General features: G+C 45.0%; 1 long non-coding RNA gene across 1 annotated transcript; it reads left to right on the top strand.

Annotated features, from left to right (window-relative positions):
• Positions 1 to 3,674: 3,674 nt before the first annotated feature.
• LOC148135811 (uncharacterized) lies at positions 3,675 to 23,712 on the top strand. Its single transcript, XR_015754921.1, has 4 exons — positions 3,675 to 3,712; positions 4,745 to 4,851; positions 10,940 to 11,065; positions 23,469 to 23,712. It is a non-coding gene; the product is annotated as an uncharacterized LOC148135811 (long non-coding RNA).
• The last annotated feature ends 255 nt before the right edge of the window (positions 23,713 to 23,967 follow it).

Genomic DNA, 23,967 nt, shown 5'->3' on the forward strand with positions numbered 1-23,967 from the left:
GCTGCAGGGTGTTCAGCAGAGATTTACCAGGACATTGTTGGATATGGAAGGCTTGAGTTCTGAAAAATGGCTGGATAGGCTGAGTCTTTTTTCACTGGAGCCTGGAGTTTGAAATGTGATGTTATAAAAGTTTATTTTAAAAAAATGAGATATAGATCGATTTAATGGTAGTTGCCTTTTCCGTAGGATGGGGGAGTCTCAAGAGGAGGGACCACATTTTTAAGGTTAGAAGAGAAAGATGTTCAAAAAAAAGACATGGGGGCTATTTGTTACCCAGAGGGTGTTTTGATTGTGGAATGATCTTCCTGGGGAAGGGTGGATGTAGTTACAATTACAACGTTTAAAAGACAGAGATTTTAAAGAATATTTTGCATCAGTTTTTACTGTGGAAAAGGATATGGAAGATATAGAATGTAGGGAAATAGATGGTGATAACTTGCAAAATGTCCATATTACAGAGGAGCAAGTGCTGGATGTCTTGAAATGCATAAAGGTGGATAAATTCCCAGGACCTGATCAGGTGTACCCTCGAACTCTGTGGGAAGCTAGAGAAGTGATTACTGGGCCTTTTGTTGAGATATTTGTATCATCGATAGTCACAAGTGAGGTGCCGGAAGACTGGAAGTCGGCTAACATGGTGCCACTGTTTAAGAAGAGTGGTAAGGACAAGCGAGGGAATTATAGAGCAGTGAGCCTGACGTCGGTGGTGGGCAAGTTGTTGGAGGGAATCCTGAGGGACAGGATGTACATGTATTTGAAAAAGCAAGGACTGATTAGAGATAGAGATTTGTGCGTGGGAGATCATGTCTCACAAACTTGATTGAGTTTTTTGAAGAAGTATCAAAGAGGATTGAAGAGGGCTGAGCAGTAGATGTGATCTATATGGACTTCAGTAAGGTGTTCGACAAGGTTCCCCATGGGAGACTGATTAGCAAGATTCGAACTCACGGAATACAGGGAGAACTAGCTATTTGGATACAGAACTGGCTCAAAGGTAGAAGACAGAGGGTGGTGGTGGAAGATTGTTTTTTCGACTGGAGGCCAGTGATCAGTGGAGTGCCACAAGGATTGGGCCTAAGAATGGTGAATTGCTAAGGGTAAGGGAGTCAAAAACTCGAGAGTACAAACGGGACATGAGACAGCAAAGATTTAAAGAGGGAGCTGAGTGGCAACATTATCCACAGAGGATGGTGCACAGACTTCCAGGGGAACATGGGAGAAACAAGAACAATTACAACATGGAAAAGACATTTGGCAGGTACATGGAGGGGAGAAAGTTTGAAGAGCTAAGGGCCGAACGCAGGCAAATGAGACTCATTCATTATAGGAAATATGGAGAGCATTGATGAGTTGTACCACAGGTTCTGTTTCTGCGCTGTATCACTCTGTATCCAGTTAAAGAGGATTACAGTACCGAAATAAAGCATGTTGTAGACACTGAAGCAATTTACAGCGATAAGGATGGTAGTCTGGAATGCAGTATGTTTCAAATATCTGGAGGACTATCGGGAAGGGAGGTAGTTACAGGGACAGGAACTAATATAGGAGTTAAAAATTACTGAAGACACTGGTGCACAAACCATGCCAAAAGGCACAGAGTTGCAGAGTAGTGAGCATTAGCACAGTGATGGAGGGAGAACACAGAACTGAAAGATCCCAGGCAGCATTCCCAACATCTCGTCGGAGGCCTGCTTGCCCCTCTGTTGTCCTGATGCTCACTAAGACAGCACAGGCCTGGATTGATAACTATGAACACCCCATGCTGTCTCAGTGCAACGTAAATTAAAGTAGAGGTGGTGATTGAGTCTGGGGTGTGTCTGTACTGTACTGTGCTCCCCCTCCAGCACTGTATCTACGTCATGTCCTGTTAGCGATGTTTGGAGCCCTCTCATTGCTCCCTGCTCTGTGCACTGTAAGTGATCTTATCTCACTGCAGATTTTCAAAGACATCTTAGGAAGTGCTCAGCAAAGGCATATTCCAGTGAAAAGGAAGGACTGTAAGAAAAGGTGGTGGACAAAAGATAGGGAATTCTACACCAGTTAGTTTATTCTCTGTCGTTGGAAAGATGCTTGGGTCTATTATCAAGGAAGAAATAGCAGGGAATCTCGATAGAGATTGTCCCATTGGGCAGACAGAGCATGGATTCATGAAGGGTAGGTCATGCTTGACAAATCGTTTGGAACTCTATGAAGACATTTCGAGCAAGGTGGACAACAGGGACCCAGTGGATGAGGTGTACCTGGATTTCCAAAAGGCCTTCATCAAGGTGCCATGCAAGTGGCTGTTGCATTATATAAGGGTGCATGGGATAGAGTATTAACATGGATAGAAGATTGGTTGACTAACAGGAAGCAAAGAGTGGGGATAAATAAGCCTTATTCTGGCTGGCAATCAGTAACTAGTAGTGTGCCTCTAGGATCAGTGTTGGGACTGCAATTATTTAGAATTGATACAGATGATTTGGAGTTGGGGACCACATGTCGGGTGTAAAAGTTTGCATATGAGACTAAGATGAGTAGCAGGACAAAGTGTGCGGAGGACTGGGAAACTTTGCAGAGGAACATAGATACATTGAGTGAGTGGGCAATGGTTTGGCAAGTGGAATATTATGTTCATAAATGTAAAGTCATACTCTTTGGTTGGAGAAACATTAATAAAAAGATTATTACTTGAATTTTAAAAAAGTTACATTATTTGCTATGCAGAGGAAACTGAACATCCTTCTGCAGGAGGGTTGTTCACCAGGTATAACAATCAGTTCAGAAGGCAAATGGAATTTTGTCCTTCATGGCTGAAGGGATTGTGTTTAAAAAGAAAAGGTTATGTTCTAGCTATAGTGGATGCTGGTGAGGCCACACCAGGGGTACTGCATGCATTTTTTATCTCCATACGTGCTCAAGGATGTACTGGCACTAGGGGGGAATGCAGAGGAGGTTAACTATGTTGTTTCCGGAGGTGAGGGGTTTGGTTTAACAGAGACTGAGTATATTGGGCTTATATTCATTGGAATTCAGAAGAATGGAAATATATAAAATAATGAATGGAATGAATAAAATAGACGTAGAGAGGATGTTTCCACTGGCAGGTGAAGCTAGGACAAGAGGGCATCACCACAAGGTTAGAGGCAGCAAATTTAGGAGTGAATTGAGAAGGAACGTCTTGACCTCGATGGAGTGCATTGCCCAGGGAAGTAGTTGATGCTAGTTCAATGAACGTTTTTAAAGCTAAGTTAGCTTTTTTAAAAAAGAAATAATTAACTAAGGAATACGGTGAGAACGTGGGTAAATGGTTCTGCAGCCACAAAATGATCAGCCATGATCTTATTGAATGGAAGCACTACTTTGCTGGTCCTTCATCAGGTGGTTGTGTGATTTTTAACTTTGTCCCTCACTCTTGTAACTGAGAAACAGCAACAAAAGCCACGAAGCAGTGCGCATGCTCCAGCCAACAGTTGGTGTTGTGGACAATGAAGAAGGTTATCTCAGAGTACAGTGGGATATTGATCAGATGGGCCAATGGGCTGAGGAGTGGTCGAAGAAGTGATTGATGTCCGCGGCGGACCAATGGAAAGGCAGGGGAGGAGCTGGAGGACCTGACGGGGCAGTTGGTCCTCCGACCAATCAGTGAATGAGGGCGGGACTAGACTATACCACGTGATCATCCTCGCGGTGGGCGCGGATGTTCGGAGTGTGTGCAGGTGGAGGGCTGTCGGTAAGGAAAGAAATAAACAGGAGGAAGCGGGAGGGAAATGGTGTTGGTATGGTCTGAGAGATTTTACAATCATTTGGTACACATCGGAAAATACAAATTTGAAACTTACAGTCCCGTTTTTGCAACAAACGGGAATATGCCTCGTTGAGTAATCGGCCCGAGTGAGCGCCGCCATCTTTATTCGGGGCAATGATTCACTGGACACGTACGCGGCCGCCAGCTTTGTAGGGGGCAAAGTTCAGAGGGGTGTATGTACAGCCTTCCCTGGTAAAAAGAGTCAGAGGGCAGGATTTACACAGTGCACATTCAAACCCAGAGAAATGTATGTTTTTCTGGATTTGTTTCGTCATTCATTTAAATGATTTGGATGTGCACAGAGGCCGTATAGTTAGTAAGTTTGCAGGTGACACCAAAATTGGAGCTATTATGGACAATGAAGAAGGTTATCTCAGAGTACAGTGGGATATTGATCAGATGGGCCAATGGGCTGAGGAGTGGCAGATAGGATATAATTTAGATAGATTAGGTTAGGATATCTGGTTGGCATAGGTTGGACCGAAGAAGTCTGTTTCTGTGCTAGACATCTTTTACTGTAGGGTCATAAAAGTGAACTCTGCTCTGGTTCACCTCTGGGTTCTCTGATGTCCACTTGTTCATTATCTCGCTTCCTCAGTCTCTCATGGGTGTATTTTTGCTCTGTATCGTATTTTACTATTGCTTTCACAGCTGTTTTGTAAATGAATTGAAAAATGTAGAGGTGGAAAAACACAGCATGCCAGGCAACATATGAGGAGCAGGAGAATCAACGTTTCAGACATAAGCCCTTCTTCAGCAATGTAAATGAATTGTCCACTGCTGCCTGGCTCCTGACCATATGCTGTTCCATTATCAGGTTATTTTTTCCACAATATCTTTGACAGTAAAGAATTCTTTTTTCCAATAAGCGAGTGTGTTTTCCTTCAATTTCTGAAAGTCAAATTCTGCACCATTTTCATTCCCTGAAACATCAACTGTGTATTTCTCCTTCCATAGGAACCAGTGATAAATGCCAAAGCCTTGTTGCCTGTGGAGAGGGTGATGTTTGACTTCCTTGTACTGCTGCAATTTGTATGGTGAAGGTGCTCCCACAACGTGGTTGGGTAAGAGACATTACAGATTATTCACTCATCGATATTGAAGAGTAGAAGATATCTGTACAAATCATCATGGTTTTAATTTCACAAAAATATTATTGAGAACTTTTGACATAAGGCTACAGATGGAGAATATTCTGTCCAGTGACCAAAACCACTGCCAAATAAGCAGTTTTTCAAGAATGCCTTAAAGGAAAAAGTAGATCTTAGAGGGTTAGAGTGGGGATTCCAGACCATGTTCCCTTGGAGTCTTTAGAAACAGTCATACAGGTGAACTCAAAAATAAACACATCCATTGAGAGTTTGAACTGAAATGAGTTATTGTGATATGAAAGGGTGTGTGGTGCAGGGAGATAGGAATGATTACAGCCAGGAATTAATTCAAAGGTGCGAAAGTAAATTGTTGTTGCTTATAAATGGGAGTCTTTTGATTGATCAGCAAGTTTTGGTACAAGTGAGCACTTCGGCAGTAGAGTTTTCAATATTCTTGAGATTATCGGGAGGGCGAATGTGGGATGCTGGCCAGGAGTGGCTTTAGATAATGAAATCTAGAGTTCACAAAAGGAATGAATGAGAGTTTCAGCAAATGAGCTGAGACTGTGGTGAGTTCAGGTGATATCACTGAAGTGGAAATAGTGGTCTTAGAGGGGGTCTGGCCTGTCATCCTCACCTCATTCAGCTGTTTGTCAGTTTGTGAATCAAGTCTGTAACAAGCTCAGGAGCTGAGTGGCCCTGGCAGAACCCAAACTGGGCATCGCTGAGCAGGTTATTGCTGAGCAGGTGCTGGACAGCACTGTTGATGACACCTTCCATCACTTCACTACTGAGCGAGTGTGGACTGATGGAGGGGAATTGGCTGGGTTGGCTCTGTCCTGCGTTTTTGTGTTGGAACATCCCTGAGCAATGTTCCACAAAGTCAGTAGGTGCCAGTGCTGGAGCAGTACTTGCCTTGGTGGGCAGCAGGTTCTGGAGCACAGCCAACAGTATTATTGGCAGGGCCCATCCCTTTACACTGCGTATCCATTTCTTGATCTGATTTGAAATGAGTTTTCAACCAAATCGATTCATATCTGTGATGTCAGGGACCAATGGAGAAGGCTCATCCGCTAGGCACTGCTGGCTGAAAATCACTGCTAATGCTGTCCTTTATCTATTGCATGAATGTGTGAGACCCCTCCATCGGTAAGGGTGGGGATATCTGTGATACTTCCTCCAGTGAGTTGTTTAATTGTCCAACACTACTATTGACTAGGTGTGGCAGAACTGCAGAACTCAGATCTAATCTATTGGTTATGGGATCACTTAGTTCTATTTGGTGTTGCTTGTGCTGTTTGGCCATGCAGGTTTGGTAGCTGCACCAGGTTGGCACCTCATTTTTAGGTATGCCTGGTACTGCTCCTGGCATGCCCTCCTGCATTCACCATTGAACCAGGTTTGATTCCCCTGGCTTGATGATAATGGTTGAGTGGGGGATATCAGGCCATGAGTTTCAGATTGGGCTGGAGTACAGTTCTGCTGCTGTTGTTGGCCCACAGTGAGGCGGAAGTTGCAGGGTCAAGAGGGCTGATTGTGTGGTTGTATTTGCTAATGCATTGGTAGATGTAATGATGTACATCCAGTTTCATTCCTTTGTTGAGACTGTGTAGTGATTAATACAATGAGTGACTTGATGGGTCGCTGTCGGGTTTCTTTCCCTCAAGGATATTGTCAATGGCAGAAAAACATCCCCAATGGTTCCATGGCAAACAGTAGATTCTTCATTCCAGTTATTTTTTTCTTGACTTCAGAGCCACTTTCAATCAATTTGGGATTGAAACCTGAACTTCAGTTATATATTTTAATATTCTTGATAAATGATAAATACGACAGGTTTGTTCACTTATTTTTAGAATCACCATCACAGGTTGTGTTTATTGTTTTTTAAATAAATAAATATCCATTATCCTGCCTCCTCCATCCTCCCCTCCAACAACAAGAGTGAGGAGCACATGGAGTTTCTCTGTCAATAACATTGAGACAATCCGATCAGCTGCCTCTGCTTCTTCGCTCCTTCTCCACTAGCCCACCGAGCCAAACTGCCTCACAAGGGTGCTCCTCATTTTAGTCCTAAACTTGCATTTCCTAGAGTCTCTTGTCAAGCCTTATTAGAGGTCAGCTTGAACATTTACCCGAGTGTAGCTAAATCATGGACATTCCAAATCTCTGCCTCATCCTCCTGCTTGTCACCCCTTGCAATTCACAGATATTGTTCCGTGATCTGTCTGTCTGTCTTTTCTCGTAATGTCCTTCTCTCCCATTTTGCTAAAACCTAATATTTGACCTCACCATCATTGGAAAATCCTGCTCCATGGACAATTATGGGCGGCACGGTGGCACAGTGGTTAGCACTGCTGCCTCACAGTACCAGAGACCCGGCTTCAATTCCCGCCTCAGGCGACTGACTGTGTGGAGTTTGCACGTTCTCCCCGTGTCTGCGTGGGTTTCCTCCGGGTACTCCGGTTTCCTCCCACAGTCCAAAGATGTGCAGGTGAGATGAATTGGCCATGCTAAATTGTCCGTAATGTTAGGTAAGGGATAAATGTAGGGGTATGGGTGGGTTGCGCTTCGGCGGGGCGGTGTGGACTTGTTGGGCCGAAGGGCCTGTTTCCACACTGTAAGCAATCTAATCTAATCTAATCTCCACTCTCCCTTTCCTTTCTGAATTCATTGTATTTGGTGTCCCTCCAGGATCTATCCTTGGTCCGTCCTGTTTCTCACCTACAGACTGCCAGGAGGTAACATCGCCCAAAAGCACTGTGTTAGGTTTCACATGTACACTGACAGTGTCCAGCTCTCCCTCCCCATCATCTGTCTCCATTACTCCACTATTACTCAGTTATCAAACTGCTTACCACGCTTCGATTAGCTGCAATTCACTCCAATGAAACAGTATAATTGTTCAACCCATTGCCTTCAGTTGCTATTCCAAATTCATTTCCCTTACTGCTGTGTCCCTCCCTCTCATTGGGAACTGTCTGAGGCAGAACTACATTCTTCACAATATTGCTTTCATATCTGACCCCAAGGTGACCTTCTGATCAGACATCTACACAATCATAAACACCAGGAATTCCAATCTCTAAAACGTTGCTTGTCTCCTCCTCACCCCAGCTCCATTGCTACTGAAACCCCTGACCCGTGTCGGTGTTGTCTTTAACTTGACAAATCTGAAACAGAACCCTTGATTCCGCGACTGACCCAGAATCTGGTTCAAGACTCACCCGTAATGGGACACATCCTCTCCATATTTACCCTGTCAAACCTCGACAGAATCCTGTATGTTTCAAAGAGATCACCTCTCATTCTTCCGAAGTCCAGTGAGTAGATTCCCAACTTATTCAGCCTTTGCTTACAAGATAATTCCTTCAAAACAGGGATCATCCCAATGAATCTCCTCTGAATTGCCTCCAATAAACTGCTCTATTTCATTAACTAAAGCGACCAAATCTGTTCACGTTACTCCAGATGTGGTCTCACTCGCCATTTGTTCAGTTGTCCTAAGGTATATACTCCAAACTCTTATATGGCAAACTCTTTGAAATAAGGGACAGCATTCCATTCCCCTTCCTGATTTAATGTTGTAACTGTGTGCTAGCTTTCTGTGTTTCCTGCTCATTTTCCCCCAGTCCCTTTGTGGTGCAACTTTCTACAGTTTATCCCAAGTTATACTCTATTTGCCAACTTGTTGCCCACGTTTCCTGTGAATATCTCTCTGTAAGCTGTTTATAATCCTTTTGGAACTTTCCTGTTATGCCTTTTCTAGGAGGTTTCCCCCGTCATTATTCGAAACATTTACTGGAAGCACTGGGCAGTGGGAAGCATGCGCAGTTGCTATCTTTCAGGGATACTCTGTTTCATGACTGGGAGGAGCTTGCTGCCCATTGATCAGAATGGAGACATCTTGGCCATCAAGCTGCATGAGCCTTTCACACCCCATGTCTTATTGAGGAGGCACAGCGGCAGAACGGAAGGAAAGGGAAGCAAATCCTGCTCTCCATATCTCACTGAATCTTGGGACATTCTGTCCTATGTTCAGTCACATGAAGTCCCAAGGTGGAACCTCAAAGAAACCCACATAGATTTGCCCTTGACGTGCCTGCTAACCTCCACCAGGGGTAATGTGTACAGTCATCCTGGGCCAGGAGGAGGGGATTGTATGAGTTTCAAACTTGAACTGACAGTGACGGATTTTATAAACTTATATTACAGGCAGGTATTCAGATGGTAATCTTAGTCATTGTAACGCCAAACTCTGACAGAATTACTCCATTCATCAGGCCCTAGATATTCATATTGTGTGAGAGTATTGTGTTCCAGAGCAATACCATTTGCTGAATAAACGTTCTCCTTTGAATCAAACCATCTTCTCAATAGATCTTCCCAAATCTTCAGCATGTGTCCTGTAATCCTTGTATAATGAGTTGATGGGTGTAAGGTTTATTATTATAACGTGTAACTTTTGTAAACCGCTTTGTCACAGCTCCCCAAATTTCCTTTGCTACAAGAAGAACAATCTGTTTTTCCAAACCCCTGATTCCCCAATGTCTGTTTGCTCTCTATAAGGTACACCTGAGGGTTGTGTTGGAACATTCTCCACTTGCCTGCATCAGTGCACCCCCCCCCCCCACCCCCACCCCACCCCAGCAATATTAAAGAAAGTGAACATCCTCCAGGATAAAGCACTGTACCTGAGTGGTTTCCCGGCACGGTGGCACAGTGGTTAGCACTGCTGCCTCACAGCGCCAGAGACCCGGGTTCAATTCCTGCCTCAGGCGACTGACTGTGTGGAGTTTGCACGTTCTCCCCGTGTCTGCGTGGGTTTCCTTCGGGTGCTCCGGTTTCCTCCCACAGTCCAAAGATGTGCAGGTCAGGTGAATTGGCCATGCTAAATTGCCCGTCGTGTTAGGTATGGGGTAAATGTAGGGGTATGGGTGGGTTGATCTTCGGCGGGTCGGTGTGGACTTGTTGGGCCGAAGGGCCTGTTTCCACACTGTAATGTAATCTAATATAATCTAAACCTTCAGTATTCCCTCTCCCCACCCTCGAGGCACAGTGGCATCACTGTGTAAAAGATCAAGTCAGCATTGTCCTCCCAGACCATAGGACTGCTCTCTCTTTCGGGAGAGATGTCTGGTAGTGGTTAACCTGAATATTACTACAGCGCAAGCAAGGGGAGAGGTTGAAAAGGAGAGTCCATTAATTGTGGATGGTTATTCTTGATTAATTGTCACGTGAACAATTAATGTTAAAAAAGCCCCACAAATTCTGCAACTAAAATCCCCCATTCCTTGAACCATCCTGGTAAATCTCCTGTGCCCCCCTCTCAGGGACCCTGCCATCCTTCACAATGTGTGGGCGATCTATGGTTCGCACAGACCCAGCTGCTCTGAACCCTGTGGGTGACAGCATAGAGCAACAGTTGCACTAAACCTCACTGTCTGGAAGAGAGTGAGAGACAGAAATCCCGATGGCATTTAAAATCTATTTAGGAACACACTTGCAAGGCCAAGGCTGACAGGTCTATGGGCTCTGTGCTGGAAAATGGGATTAAAATAGTTAGCTGGGAGATTTCTTTACAGCATAAACCCAATGGACCACAAAACCATTTTCTGTCATGTAGACCACAGACACGTAAAATAGGAATATGACAAGCCACAATAGAAACCAGGTCAGAGAAGGTGATATTAGAATAGATGATACGTGATTGATTAATGTTTTTTGGAGGAAAATGTGACAGAGGTTAAGCGGGACATTGTGGAGCTCTGGGTGCAGGAATCTGAAATAAAAATGGGTTATCCTGAAGGCTGGAATTAAAGAAAGGCACATCACAGAGATTTATGAGGGTGGACATGATTAAAGATAGGGTGTTGAGACTGGAGGAGATTAGAGATTGGAGGATGTTGCAGAGATTGAGATGTTTTTGATGCAGAGATAGTGATAGTTCTGAAGCTAGAGAGGAATTATAGAGATAAGGATGAGTTGTTAGCTTTCCCAACACTACCTCTTTACTAATAAATGATTGTTTCTCTGTCCTCATCTGTCATTGCCTCCATAGGCCTGTGACAATGAGAGTACACAGACAGTATGTTCCTGTTAAGGCCAAGGCTGGGAGGCGTCGAGAATGCTGCATGACCTGCGAAATTGAGGCTCTGGTCAAGAAAATGAAGGAAGGATATGGCAGGTACAGACCACTGTGTTTGTGTGAATCCCTAGAGGACTATAAGGGCAGTAGGAGTATACTCGCGGGAAACCAGGAGGCAAAAAAGGGGTCATGAGATAGCTTTGGGAAATAGGTTTAAGGAGAATCCAAAGAGATTCTACAAATACACTAAAGACAAAAGAATAACTAGGCAGAGAATAGCGACCCTCAAAGATCAACAAGAATGTCTATGGAACAGTAGGAGGTGGGAGAGATTCTCAGTTTTTACTGAAAAGGGATATGGAAGTTAGAGAAGTTGGAGAAATAAATAGTGATAACTTGGCAAGTGTACATATTACAGAGGAGGAGGTACTGGATGTCTTAAAATGCATAAAGGTGGATAAATCCCTGGAATCTGATCAGGTGAATCCCAGAACTTTGTGGGTAATTAGGGAAGCTTTTGCTGGGCCCCTCGCTGCGATATTTGTATCATCGATCGCCACAGACAAGGTGCTGGAAGTCTGGTGCCATTATTTGAGAAGGGTGGTGAGGAAAAGCCAGGGAACTATCGACCGGTGAGCCTGAAGTCAGTGGCAGAGAAGTTGTTGGAAGAGATTCTCAGGGACAGGATTTACATGTCATTGGAAAAGCAAGAAATGATTAGGGAGAGTCAGCATGGCTTTGTGCATTGAAATCATTAACTTAGACTTGAGGAAGACACAAGGTTTCACATAACACACTGGTTAGCAGGTTCAACGCCATAGAATTCTGGCAGAACTAGCTGTTTGGATACGGAATTGGCTGGAAGGTCAAAGAGTCATAGATGGACAGCACAGAAACAGAGACCCGTCGGTCCAACCAGTATATGCTGATCAGATATCCCAATGCAATCTAGTCCCACCTGTCAGCACCCGGCCCATATCCTTCCTATTCATATACACATGAAGATGCCTTTTAAATGTTGCAATCGTAATGGCCTCCATCACTTCCTCTGGCAGCTCATTCCATACACGTACCACCCTCTGTGTGAAAACGTTGCCTCTCAAGTCTCTTTAAAGTCTTTTCCCTCATACCGTAAACCTATGCCCTCTAGTGCTGGGATCCCCCACGCCAGGGAAAAGACGTTGTTTATTTATCCTATCCATGCACGTCATGTTTTTATATACATAGATAAGATCACCTCTCAGCCTCCGACGCTGCAGGGAAAACAGCCCCAGTCTATTCAACCTCTATTCAACCCTCAGCCGAGCTCGAATCCTCCAACCCTGGCAACGTTCTTGTAAATCTTTTCTGAACCCTTTCAAGTTTCACAACATCCTTCCAATAGGAGGGAGACCAGATTTGTACGCAGCGTTCCAAACGTGGCCTACCCAATGACCTATATAGCTGCAACATGATCTCATAACTCCTGTACTCAATACTTTGTCCGATAAAGGAAAGCATACCAAATGCCGCCTTCACTATCCTATCTACCTGCACTCCAAAGTCTCTTTGTTCAGTAACACTCCTCAGGACCTTACCATTAAGTGTATAAGTCCTGCTAAGATTTGCTTTCCCAAAATGCCACTCCTCAGCCCATTCACCCATCTGATCAAGATCCCATTGTACTCTGAGGTAATCTTTTTCACTGTCCACGACATCTCCAGTTTCGGTGTCATCTCACTAACTATACCTCCTATGTTCACATCCAAGTCATTGATATAAATGACGAAAGGTAGTGGATCCAGCAGTGATCATTGTAACACTCCACTAGTCACAGGCCTCCAGTCTGAAAAGCAACCCTCCATCACCACCCTCTGTCTTCTGCCTTTGAGCCAGTTCTGTATCCAAATGGTTAATTCTCCCTGTATGCCATGAGCTCTAATCTTGATGAGCAGTCAATGTCATAGTGGAGGGCGCTTTTTGGACTGGAAGCCTGCGATGAGCTGTCAGGCTGGGTGCTGTGTCCACTGCTTTTTGCCATTTATGTAAATGATTTCTATGTGAATATAGGAGCTATGCTGAGTAGGTTTACAATAGACACCAAAACTGGAGGTGCAGTGGACAGCAAAGTTACCTGAGAGTACAATGAGACTCCGATCAAATGAGCTGAGGAGTGGCAGATGAAGTTTAATTTAGATATATGTGAGGTTCTGCATTTTGGAAAAGCAAATTAGGGTGGGACTTATACACTTAATGGGAATGTCCTGGGGAGTGTTGCTGAACAAAGACACCTTGGAGTGCAGTTTCATATTTCCTTGAAAATGGAATCATAGATAGGCAGGGTAGTGGAGAAAGTGTTTGGTGTACTTGCCTTTATTGGTCTGTGCATTGAGTACAGGAGTTGTGACGACATTTTGCAGTTGTACAGGACATTCATTCAGCCACTTCTGGAACTCTGCTTTCAGTCCTGGTCTCCCCACTATTGGAATGATATTGTGAATCTTGAAAGGATTCAGAAAAGATGCTAAGATGTTGCCAGGGTTGAGGGATTGAGCTATAGGGAGAGGCTGAATAGACTGAGACTGTTTTCACTGGAGAATCGGATGCTGACAGGTGACCACAGAGGTTGATAAAATCGTTAGGGGCATGGATAGGATAAATAGCCAGGGTCTTATTCCTGTATAGGTGAGTCCAAAACTAGAAAGCACAGACGTGAGGGAAAAGATTGAAAAGGATTATTAGGTGCAAAGTTTCAAGCTGAACGTGGTATGTGTATGGAATGAGCTGCCAGAGAAAGTGTGGAGGCTGGTACAGTTACAACATTTAAAAGGCATCTCATTGGATATGTGATTGGGAAAGGTTTAGAAGGCTATGGGCCAAGTGCTGGCATATGGGACGAGATTAATTTAGGATATCTGGTCGGCATGGACAAGTTGGACTGAAGGGTCTGTTTCTGTGCTGTAAATCTCTATGGCACTAATAAATTAAAATTAAGATAGGTTTCTCTTTTATGGAGAGTTAGCAGAAAGCCAGACAATTCTCCTTGGAGCTCAGAAGGTTAATCAGTGATTTCGAACAGGAGTTGATTAGTTTCCAGGGTATTTCATTTACAGAGAGACAGAGTGAGAAATTTTTAACGTCACAATTTTTAGTAACTATTTTCAGGTAACTGGCAAATAATTCAAAGAAAAATGTGAAGATTATTTTACTCACTAAGTTCTGAGCATCTGGGATAGTTTGAAAGACAGCTGGATGCAGATTCAATAGTTATTGTCAAAACAAATTTGAAATTTAACATTTTTAAGGAAAGATTTGGAGGGCTATGTCCAAATGGGAGGTGAGTTGGGACTGAGTGGCACCATCTTCAGAGGGAGAGACTACAGCCCCAATGGGCGGAATAGCCCCCAGCCCCTGTGCTCTGTGATACTGACCCATTCACTGTGAATGATGAAGCTCATCACAGGGCAGAGCTGTAGAGATGTACAGCATGATAATAAACCCTTTGGTTAAACTGGTCCATGCTGACCAGATATCCCAACCTAATCTAGACTCATTTGCCAACACTTGGCACATATCACTCTGCACCCTTCCTATTCATAAACCCATCCTGATGCCAAATGGTATAATTGTACCAACATCCTTCACTTCCTGACAGAAGATTCCATACACGCACCAACCTCAGTGGGAAAGAAAATTGCCCCTCAAATCCATTTTAAATTCTTCCCCTCTCATCTTAAACCTATGCCCTCTCATTCTGGACTCCCCCACCCCAGGGAAACGACCTTGTCTGTTTATCCTACCCATGCCCCTCATGATTTTATGAACCTCTATGAGGTCACTCCTCAGCCTTTGAGGCACCTGGGAGGATCCCACCACTCAGGTCACAATGGGGCCTGGCTGATTGACACAGCTTCAGACCAATAGGAGAGTCGGCGTGGTCCTCCAGCCAATGGGAATGAATGAGGGGTGGGTCCAGCAGGCCAACACATGACCATCAGCTTTGCAGGGGCAGAGTCACTGTGAGGGGGGACTGAATGTGAAGGAGTGGGAGAGACCAGCAGATACTGGGAGAGAGATGGAGTTAGTGTGGACTAGGAAGGTTGATAAACACTGTTTCAGTCTGCTGGACCTGAATTAGATACTCCGAGTAAATTAGAACCAAAAGAACTGCGGATGCTGTAAATCACACACAACAACCAGAAGGCACTGGAAAAGCTCAGCAGATCTGCAGCATCTGTGAAGAGAAATCGGTTCGCATTTTCGATCCAGTGACGCTTCCTCAGGAACTGACGTTACTGAGAAAAAATGTCGGCTTTCATGCAGATGGTAGGGGTTAAGGAGTAAATGATAGGTGGGGATGGAGTCCAAAGAGAGAGATAAGAGCAGTTGGACAAAGGAGTGGATAACGATCTGAGGGGGAGGGTGAATAGCTGTTTATGGGGACTGTTAGTGGCTAACCATAGGTAATGTGTAATGGAAGGCTACGTAATAACAATGCCTGGTATGTGGGGTAGGGGGCAAAGACACTAGGACGTGGAAGAGTTCAGGACCTAAAATTATTAAATTTGATGTTGAAGCCAGAGGATTGCAGGGTCCCCGAATGGAAGATGAGGTTTTGTTCTTCCAGCTTATATTAAAGTGTGGTGCTGGAAAAGCACCGCAGGTCAGGCAGCATCCAAGGAGCAGGAAAGTTGACGTATTGGGCATGTCAGCACTTCATCAGAAATGTGGGTGGTGGAATACGGCTGAGAGATAAATAGGGAGGTGTGTTTGGAGTTGGGGAAAGGGAGCTAGAGAGGCAATAGGTCGTTGTAGATGGGGGTAGTGGTGAGAGGGTGTAATGGATAATTGGAAAGGAAGATGGACAGGTGGGACTGTTCAAGAGGGTTGTGCCGAGTTGGAGGGTTGAATCTGAGATAAGGTGGGGAGGGGAGATGAGGAAACCTTGATGCCGTGTAGTTGAAAGTTCCCAAGGTGTTCTTCCTCCAGGTGTCGGGTGGCTCGGATTTTGCGGCGGGGTTGGGGGGGGGTGTGGGCGGGTAGCTGAAGTGGTCGGCCACAGGGCGATGGGGTTGGTTGGTGCATGTGTCCCAGAAATGTTCCCTGAAATATTCCACAATTTGGCATCCTGAGAGCAAAGGACACAATAGATGAGGTGTTTAGGTGGGCAGGGAAATCTATGCTGGATGTGGGAGGATTCTGTGGTGCCTTGGATGGAGGTGAGGGGAAGGTGTGGGCACAGGTTTTCCACCTCTTGCAGTGGCAAGGGAAGGTGCCTGGAGTGGAGGATGGGTTGGTGGGGAGCGTGATCTAACGTGGAAGTCACAGAGGGGATTGTCTTTGTGGAATGCTGATAGGAGCGGGGAGGGAAATATATCTCAGGTGGTTTGATCTGGTGGTGGAAATAGCAGAGGATGATGCGTTGTATCTGGGAGGAAGGTGAGGATGGTCGAATTCCAACTTTGTTGCATTTGGAGGGATGGGGTTCAAGGGTAGTGGTGTGGGAAGTGGAGGAGATACACTGGAGGGCATTGTTGACCACATCTGAGGGGAAATTTCAGTCCTTGAAATAGGAAGCCATTTGGTATGTTCTGAAGTGTTCTTCCAGCTTGTATCAAGCTTCATTGGAACACCGCAGTAAGCATGAGACAGAGATGTTGGACAGGGAACAGTCTTGTGTGTTAAAGAGCAGGCAACTGGAAGCTCAGGGTCTTTTTTGCGGCACAATGTAGATCATCAGCCACCATTTCCACCACCGCCACGGAGATGCTCGAAGGTTCCTGTCTCCTCCATTAACAGCTTTCCAACTTCCCACTCCTTTGCCTTTCCAAATGTTCCTGTCTCTCTTTGGACTCTGTCCCCACCTATTAGTTACTCTTTAACCCCTAACTCCTGCAGTCCAAAGATGTGTAGGTCAAGTGAGTTAGTCCAGCAAAATTTCCCGTAGTGTTCAGGGATGTGCATTAGTCTGGGGAAATGGAGAGTAATAGGATAGGGGAATGGGTCTGGGTGGGATTAACTTCGGAGGGTGGGTGTGGAATTGTTGTGCCGAAGGGCCTGTTTCCTGAAGAGATTCTAATTTTCCCAGCTGTCATCGGTTCTGAGGAAGGGTCCCTGGACCCATGATGACCCTTGGTGTGTGCAGGAGGCGGGAAGGGGAGAGTGCAGCAGAAACCGGATGAAATGTATCAATGTAGACTGGGAGGGTTTAGTTACACTCTGTGCAGGTCGTTAGTCTGAATTAGAAAATCTTGGTCCCACGTTTGCAACAAAGGGGAAGATGGCTTGGGCCTCAGGCAGTGAGAGGACCTGGGTTATGGCCGCCATCTTTATTTGGGGTAAGGTACCGCAAGGAGCATGCACGTGTCCCCGTCCTGGGTGGGGGCGGGGTGATTTGAAGAGGAACATTTACACATCAAACACATACCAAGAGAAGTGTTTGCCTTCACGATTCATCCTGCATTGACTGTGAGCTTTGTTTTGTGAATTCATTTTATAGGATATTAATTGAGAATAATTGAGACTGGGATCTCAAAAAACATGTTTTTATATTTAGCGGAGTCATCAGGATCTGAATATCATTGGCATTAAACTGTGGAACGAGAAAGGTTTGTCTGTACTGTCTGTGGGAAATTATCTTCAATATTTTTGTCAAGCCAAAATCAGAAAGATGTTCAAGTCCATGGTTGTATCACCCTTGGGGTATGTGTTCAATTATTGGCCCTGCAGCTGTGGAAGGAGATATTGGCCTGAGAGAGAGCACAGATTTATCCAAATTGCACCTCGTCTTTTTGCAGGAACTGTCAGATTTAGTCTCAATCATCCATTTTATAATGTAAATCTGTAAACTCCCTACTTCCAATTCTCTGCACGTTTCTCTTTGAAATTCTTTGTGGACTCAAATTCCATCACCATTTCAGATGGAATGTTCCAGATTCTATTCATTCAGAAACTGCTGAAGACCATTTAACTCTGGGGTTACAAAGGGCTAAATTGAAAGATGCAATGCTGGTCCTGAGCTCCCATTGAGGTGCATTGGAACAGTACAGGAGGCTGAGGGCAGTGTAGGTGTGAACAGACAATGAAAATGGCAGGGCTGCACTAATAGTGCTGCTTGGCTCAATGAGATTGTTTTGGAGTTTGGTGTAAATAGTGAGATGAGACACGGAGAAGTTGAAGCTGAAACTCAGTTTTAGTTCAGGCCTTTCAGAAATTCACAGTCCCAATGGGAATAGCCAATTTGTCAGTGATACCTGTGGAGTATTTAAGTTTTTAAAGTATGACATATCAGCTTAAGTAAAGATTTTTTTTGTTATTATAATGGACATGCTTAAAGTGAAAGAAGATTGCTCACTCTTTTAAATTCGCTTAATGGGAGTAACTAGATGAATGTAGAGAGATATTGTGAAAGGGCACCTCAGAGCCGTGGTGTGCTCGTCTTGCACAATGTGGGAAATAAGGGACGCTTCCAGTGTCCCTGACGGCTGTGTGTGCAGGAAGTGCGTCCATCTGCTGGGAAACTGCTTTTCAGAGTTGGAGCTGAGAGTGGACTCACTGTGGAGCATCTGCGATACTGAGAATGTTATGGACAGCACGTTTTGTGAGTCCGTCACACTGCAGGCGAGGGTTACACAGGCAGAAAGGGAATGGATGACCACCAGATCAAGTAAAAGGCTCAGGAAGGGAGTGCAGGAGTTCCCAGTGGTCATCCCCTTCTCAAACAGATACTGTATACTGCTTGGGATTCTGTAAGGGTGGAAATGGGTGGGGTGACTTCTCGGGAAATCAGCAACAGCCAGGTTCATGACACCACACAGAGCTCTGCTACACAGAGCGGGAGGAAAGAGAGGAAACACGGCTATAGTGACAGGGGATTCAATGGTCAGGGTTAGGGTGGGCACTGCTGCAGCCTTGAAGAAGTCACACCAAGCACTACAATATCAGTTACACGCTGAGTGCTAGAACGTGGGACAACAATAAATAGGAGCTTGATAACCAGTATGAATATGATGGGGTTGGAAAGTTGACGTTTCGGGTCAGAACTATTCATCGAGACTGACAAAGGGTCCTGACCAAATCATCAACCTTTCTGCTCCTCTGATGCTGCCTGACGTGCTGCACCTTTCCAGATCCACATTGTATTGACCCTGGCTTCCAGGATCTGCAACCCTCAACTATCTTCACATCCCAGGAGTCAGGCTGATGACCCACCTTTACTCTCTCACAATAACCAGGATAGCTCTCCTTGGGAAAGGGGAACAAAGGTACACACAGGTGTGGTCTCACCAAGGCCCTTCCAACAAGGGATCCCTGCTCCTGTACTCAAATCCTCTCACTAGGAAGGTCACACATCATTTACATTCTCCACTGCTTCCCACTCCTGCCTGCTTCTGAGAAGAGGGAATCTCGGAGAAATACAGAATTAACTGGTGTCAGAGTCTCTGGTAGAAAATTGTTGAATACAATGCCTCCATCTTCTCCATACTGGTCATCAAGCACACATGCCTGGTGTTATCATCTAAACACTTCTTCAAGGCTGCAATGTTTCCTGCATCTGTCACCATTTCAGATGCTGCCAGACCTGCTGAGGATCTCCAGCACTTTCTGTTTTCTCTGTTGTAGAGTACTGAAAGGGAGGATTTGTAGTTGAGAAATTCAAATTGAACTTCATGTTCTGGATCCGTGCCGATCTGAATATCATTGGCCTTTTCGTCTGGAATGAAAGGTGTGCATTCTGTCTGTGGGCGAATATTTCAAATGTCAGTGTGGCTGGAAAAAAGTACTGAGACAGCGAAGTCCATGTGAGCGTGGGGACTGAGGAGAGAAATTTCATAGGTTTTTGAAAGTCTAAAAAATCATGGCACATTTCCCAGGAACAGTTCAGCCCCAGATTGGTTTTGTATGAGGACAATTTACCATGAAACCAGAAAGACAAAAGGATTCCTGCATCATGAAAATAGCTGTGAAAATGGGATTGTTGTAACGGAGTGAATTATCGATCATGGATTGTAATCCATTGGCGTTGTCACATCGGTTCCAGTGCCCCGTGGGGAAACACGGGAAATGTGATGAGTGCAGTGTAGGTTTCAGTTATTCAACTGGGAAGGTGCAGAAGAAATTTACAAGGATAATGCCAGGTCTCAGGGGTCTGAGTTACAGGGAGAGGGTGGACAAGCGAGGACCTTTTTGTTTAGAGCAGAGGAAACCGAGGGGGAATATTTTACAGAAGTGTATAAGATCATGAGAGGCATGGGTAAGGTGAATGCACTCAGTCTTTTTTCCCAGGGAACCAAGGACTGGAGGGCATCAGTTTAAGGTTAGTGGAGAAAGAATCAAAGGGAAGCTGAGGGGCAACTCTTTTACACAGAGGGTGGTATGTATATGGAATGAGCTGCCAGTGGAAGTGGTTGAGGTGGGTACATTAACAACATGTGAAAGGCATTTGGACAAATACATGGATAGAAAAGGGTCAGAAGCAGATGGACCAAGTGCAGGGAAATGGGGTTAGCGTGGATGGGCATTCTGGTCGGCATGGGCCAGTTTGGGCCAAAGCGCCTGTCTCTGCTGTAGGATTCTACAGCCCTAAGTGTATTTGCTATTTCTCCCACTAACTCTGTTGGTATACTGGAATGTATTCCATCAGGGCAAGGAGACTTGTGTACCTTTAGCTCCATTAACTTGCCCAGCTCTAACTCTTTCATGATAATGGTTGTTTTAAAGTCCTCACCTTCCTCAGTTTCCTTATCAATTACTTGCATGTTCTTCGTGTTCTCCACTGTAAAGACTGACTGCTGTGTCCTCATATTCATGAACCCTGCTGGATAGGAATAACTAGGCACAGACTCTGTGAGGTCTTCTTTGAGACTTTATTGATGAGTCATGGTAGTTACCTGGATATTTTACGTGCAAAATGCCTTTCGGCAGCATCAGGTCCAATGTACGGCTCCCATTCTTCTACCTTTGTGGTTTGTGACTTTGAATACAGACTGTCTCTCAATATTATCTACATGACAATGGCAGTTCAAAAGGCTAGTTCAGTTCAGCGCTTTGTGGTTAAACCACACATCCGTCCCCCCACGACCCCGTGGCTCCCTCAATACCTGACAGTCGCTTCAGTTTCAGAGGGGCTGTCTATCGGGATTCTGATGTGGAGGAGCTGGGGTTGGGGTGGGGTGGACAAAGTTATAAACCGCACATCACCAGGTTATAGTCCAACAGGGTTATTTGGAAGTACAAGCTTTTGGGGTGTGCTGTGATTTTTAACTTGATCAGGATTATCTCAGTGGTAACAGTTAAGTGCTTCAACAATTACAGAGGCCATATGTTCCCCACACAATAGGCTCCCCTCTAGCAGGGTAAACTGCTATTCCGGCCCTGGGATAGCTACTCATCACTTTTTATCCCCAATCCCATCAAGCTGTCTGTTGATCTTTGAAGTTTTCTAATCTCCTAATTTTTTTCTTGGTGTCTTTGCCAATTTGTATGCCTTCTATTTCACTTTAATAGCTTCTCTTATTTCGTTAGACACCCATGGCAGATTACTCCTTTTCCGACAGTCCTTCCTTTTCACTGATATATACTTTTGCTGAGCACTTCGAAAAATTCTTTGATATTCCTCCACTGTCTGTCAACTGTCCCACCGTAAAGTCTTTACTTCCAGTCTACATTAACCAACTCCTGCCTCATCCTATTGTAGTCTCCTTTGTTTAAGCATAGGATCCTGGGATTGGATTTAATCTTCTCGCTTTCCATCTGTGTTCTAAATTCAACCAGACTTATCACAAGTCTTTTATCCGATTACGAGGTGAGGCGATGCTTCTTGGGTGTTTTGGGTTTCATTGTCAGAGACCTTGGCTTTGTAATAAAGTACAGGATAGATATTCACAACGGAGTATTCTGGACGCTGTGAATGTCCTTCACAATCTAAAACCATAAATCACTGTCTCCCCTCAGTTTAAAATTGCAAAATCATTATCTCCTACATGCTTCCTCACTATCTAAGTTTGGAACTCTAATCCACCTAACTATTCTGCTTTTTCCGAAAACTTTGGTGATGGTGGTGAGTTTTGGATTCAGCTTTCCAGTTATTACCGTAAGAAGGGAAGCACTGGGCACAGCAGAGGCAATGCAGCCCTTCGAACCAGCTCCACCATTCAATACCATGAGGATTGAGCTCACCTCAGTCAGCTGGATTTTCCCGCCTGCTCTCCCTCACCCTTCAACTCATTGCAAATTAAAAATCTGTATCTCTTCGTTAAATTTGCTCATGTCCTGGCATCTACCGCATTTTGAATAGCGAATTCCACAGGGTCAAACACATCGAGACAGATACATTCTTCTTCATGAGAATAGAATAGTCCCCAAAATACAGAAACAGGGTATTCACCCATCGAGTCCACACCCTATGATGAGCATTCCATTTAGACCCATCCATTCCCTGTAACCCTGCATTTCCCATTTTTAATTGCCTAACCGGCTCATGCATGGACCCAGTGGGCAATTTGGCATGACTAATCCACCTCACCTGCACATCTTTGGACTGTGGGAGGAAACTGGAGCACCGAACAAAACCATGCAGACTTGGGGAGAATGTGTAAACTCCACATAGTTGCCTAAGGCTGGAATCAAACCCGGGTCCCTGACGCTGTGAGGTAGCAGTGCTAGCCACTAAGCCACCTCTGCTTAAAATCTGCTGCCCATTATTAACCTCCCCACCCCGCAATTGGCTGAATGTGTATTTCGTACGTCAGAAATCGGGTTGTCTAAACGGATGTCTCAGTAAAACCCAGTGACAGCCCACATGTCCTGTGTGTCTGAACGGATATCCTATACACAACACCCTCCAGCCCACACTTTCTTTCACTTTTCAGAGACAGATCTCCAGAGGCTTCATGGGGACTACAACTCCCACAGTCCCTGAGGCAGGGACCACACGTGTGCGGGGAAAACCAGTACTGTACACGGACAGAATGTCGGAGGGTTTTGGAGCATGTGCTTCGGGGTAACTAAAGGAAAGCATTTCGCACTTTGGCTGGCGAAGGGATTCATCTGCTTGTAGTATTGGATTTGTTGGGTCAAAGTATGACTACACCCACATGGGACCAAGTTCCATTCCCAACTTGTCATAACACTGGGAATCGACCAATGGGAAACAAAGAAGGATCTGACCCATTCTCCCAAACTGAAGGTTCCTCTTCTGTCCAGGATCTGCCACCTCCCTGTCTGTTTCCTTTTGTTTCATTCTGCTGTTACATTATTGACTTGCAGCAAATGAAGGGAAAGGAAGTGAACCCAGAAAGGGTGCAGCGTCTAACCAGGGACGGGAAGTGGTGGCATGGATCTGTTTAACAGTAACTCCATGAGAATGGGGAGGGTGCACTTTAGGGGGTAGCAGAGTCAGAATGTGGGAGAGAGTAAGTGGGCTGGAGGGTTACAGCTTCGGGGGAACAAAGGGGAAAAATATTCCAGAGAAACTAGAATTATCTGTTCTGAATTTCTAATCTGTACCTATTCCTTTATATAGGGTGCTAGATGGTGAAGATTTGCAGACTGAAATCTCAAAATCCTGTGCCAATCGTGATTGAGTTATCCAGAATTTGACAAACCAAAGATGGCGAATTACTCGGCCAAAGTCCTGCAACATTCTACCTCCCAGCATTGTCGGTCTATCTGCACCAAATGGACTGCAATTGGTTCAAGACAGCAGCTCAGTACCATCTTCTTAAGGGTACCTAGAGATAGGGAATAAATGCTGGCTGAGCCAGTGATGCCCATATCCTAGATATGGTTTCTATCTCGAGTTGCTGAAACCCGGTTGATGTTACTGCAGGATGATGAGGGGTGTTGAGTGCATCCTCCAGGAGGCAGCACCATCACATTACTCCTGCCTACACCCACACAGTAACACCGCAACATCACTCGAACAAAAGGCAGTGAAGCCAAAGGAGGACTTAGATATAGTTCTTCGAGGTAAAGTCATCAAAGGGGATTGGAACACAGCAGGAACAGGAGACTGAGCTGGA

The sequence above is a fragment of the Chiloscyllium plagiosum genome, unplaced genomic scaffold (genome assembly GCF_037043375.1).
Source record: "Chiloscyllium plagiosum isolate Xiang-an unplaced genomic scaffold, Cpla_swu_hap1 HiC_scaffold_48, whole genome shotgun sequence".
In the NCBI taxonomy this organism is placed as follows: Eukaryota; Metazoa; Chordata; class Chondrichthyes; order Orectolobiformes; family Hemiscylliidae; genus Chiloscyllium; species Chiloscyllium plagiosum.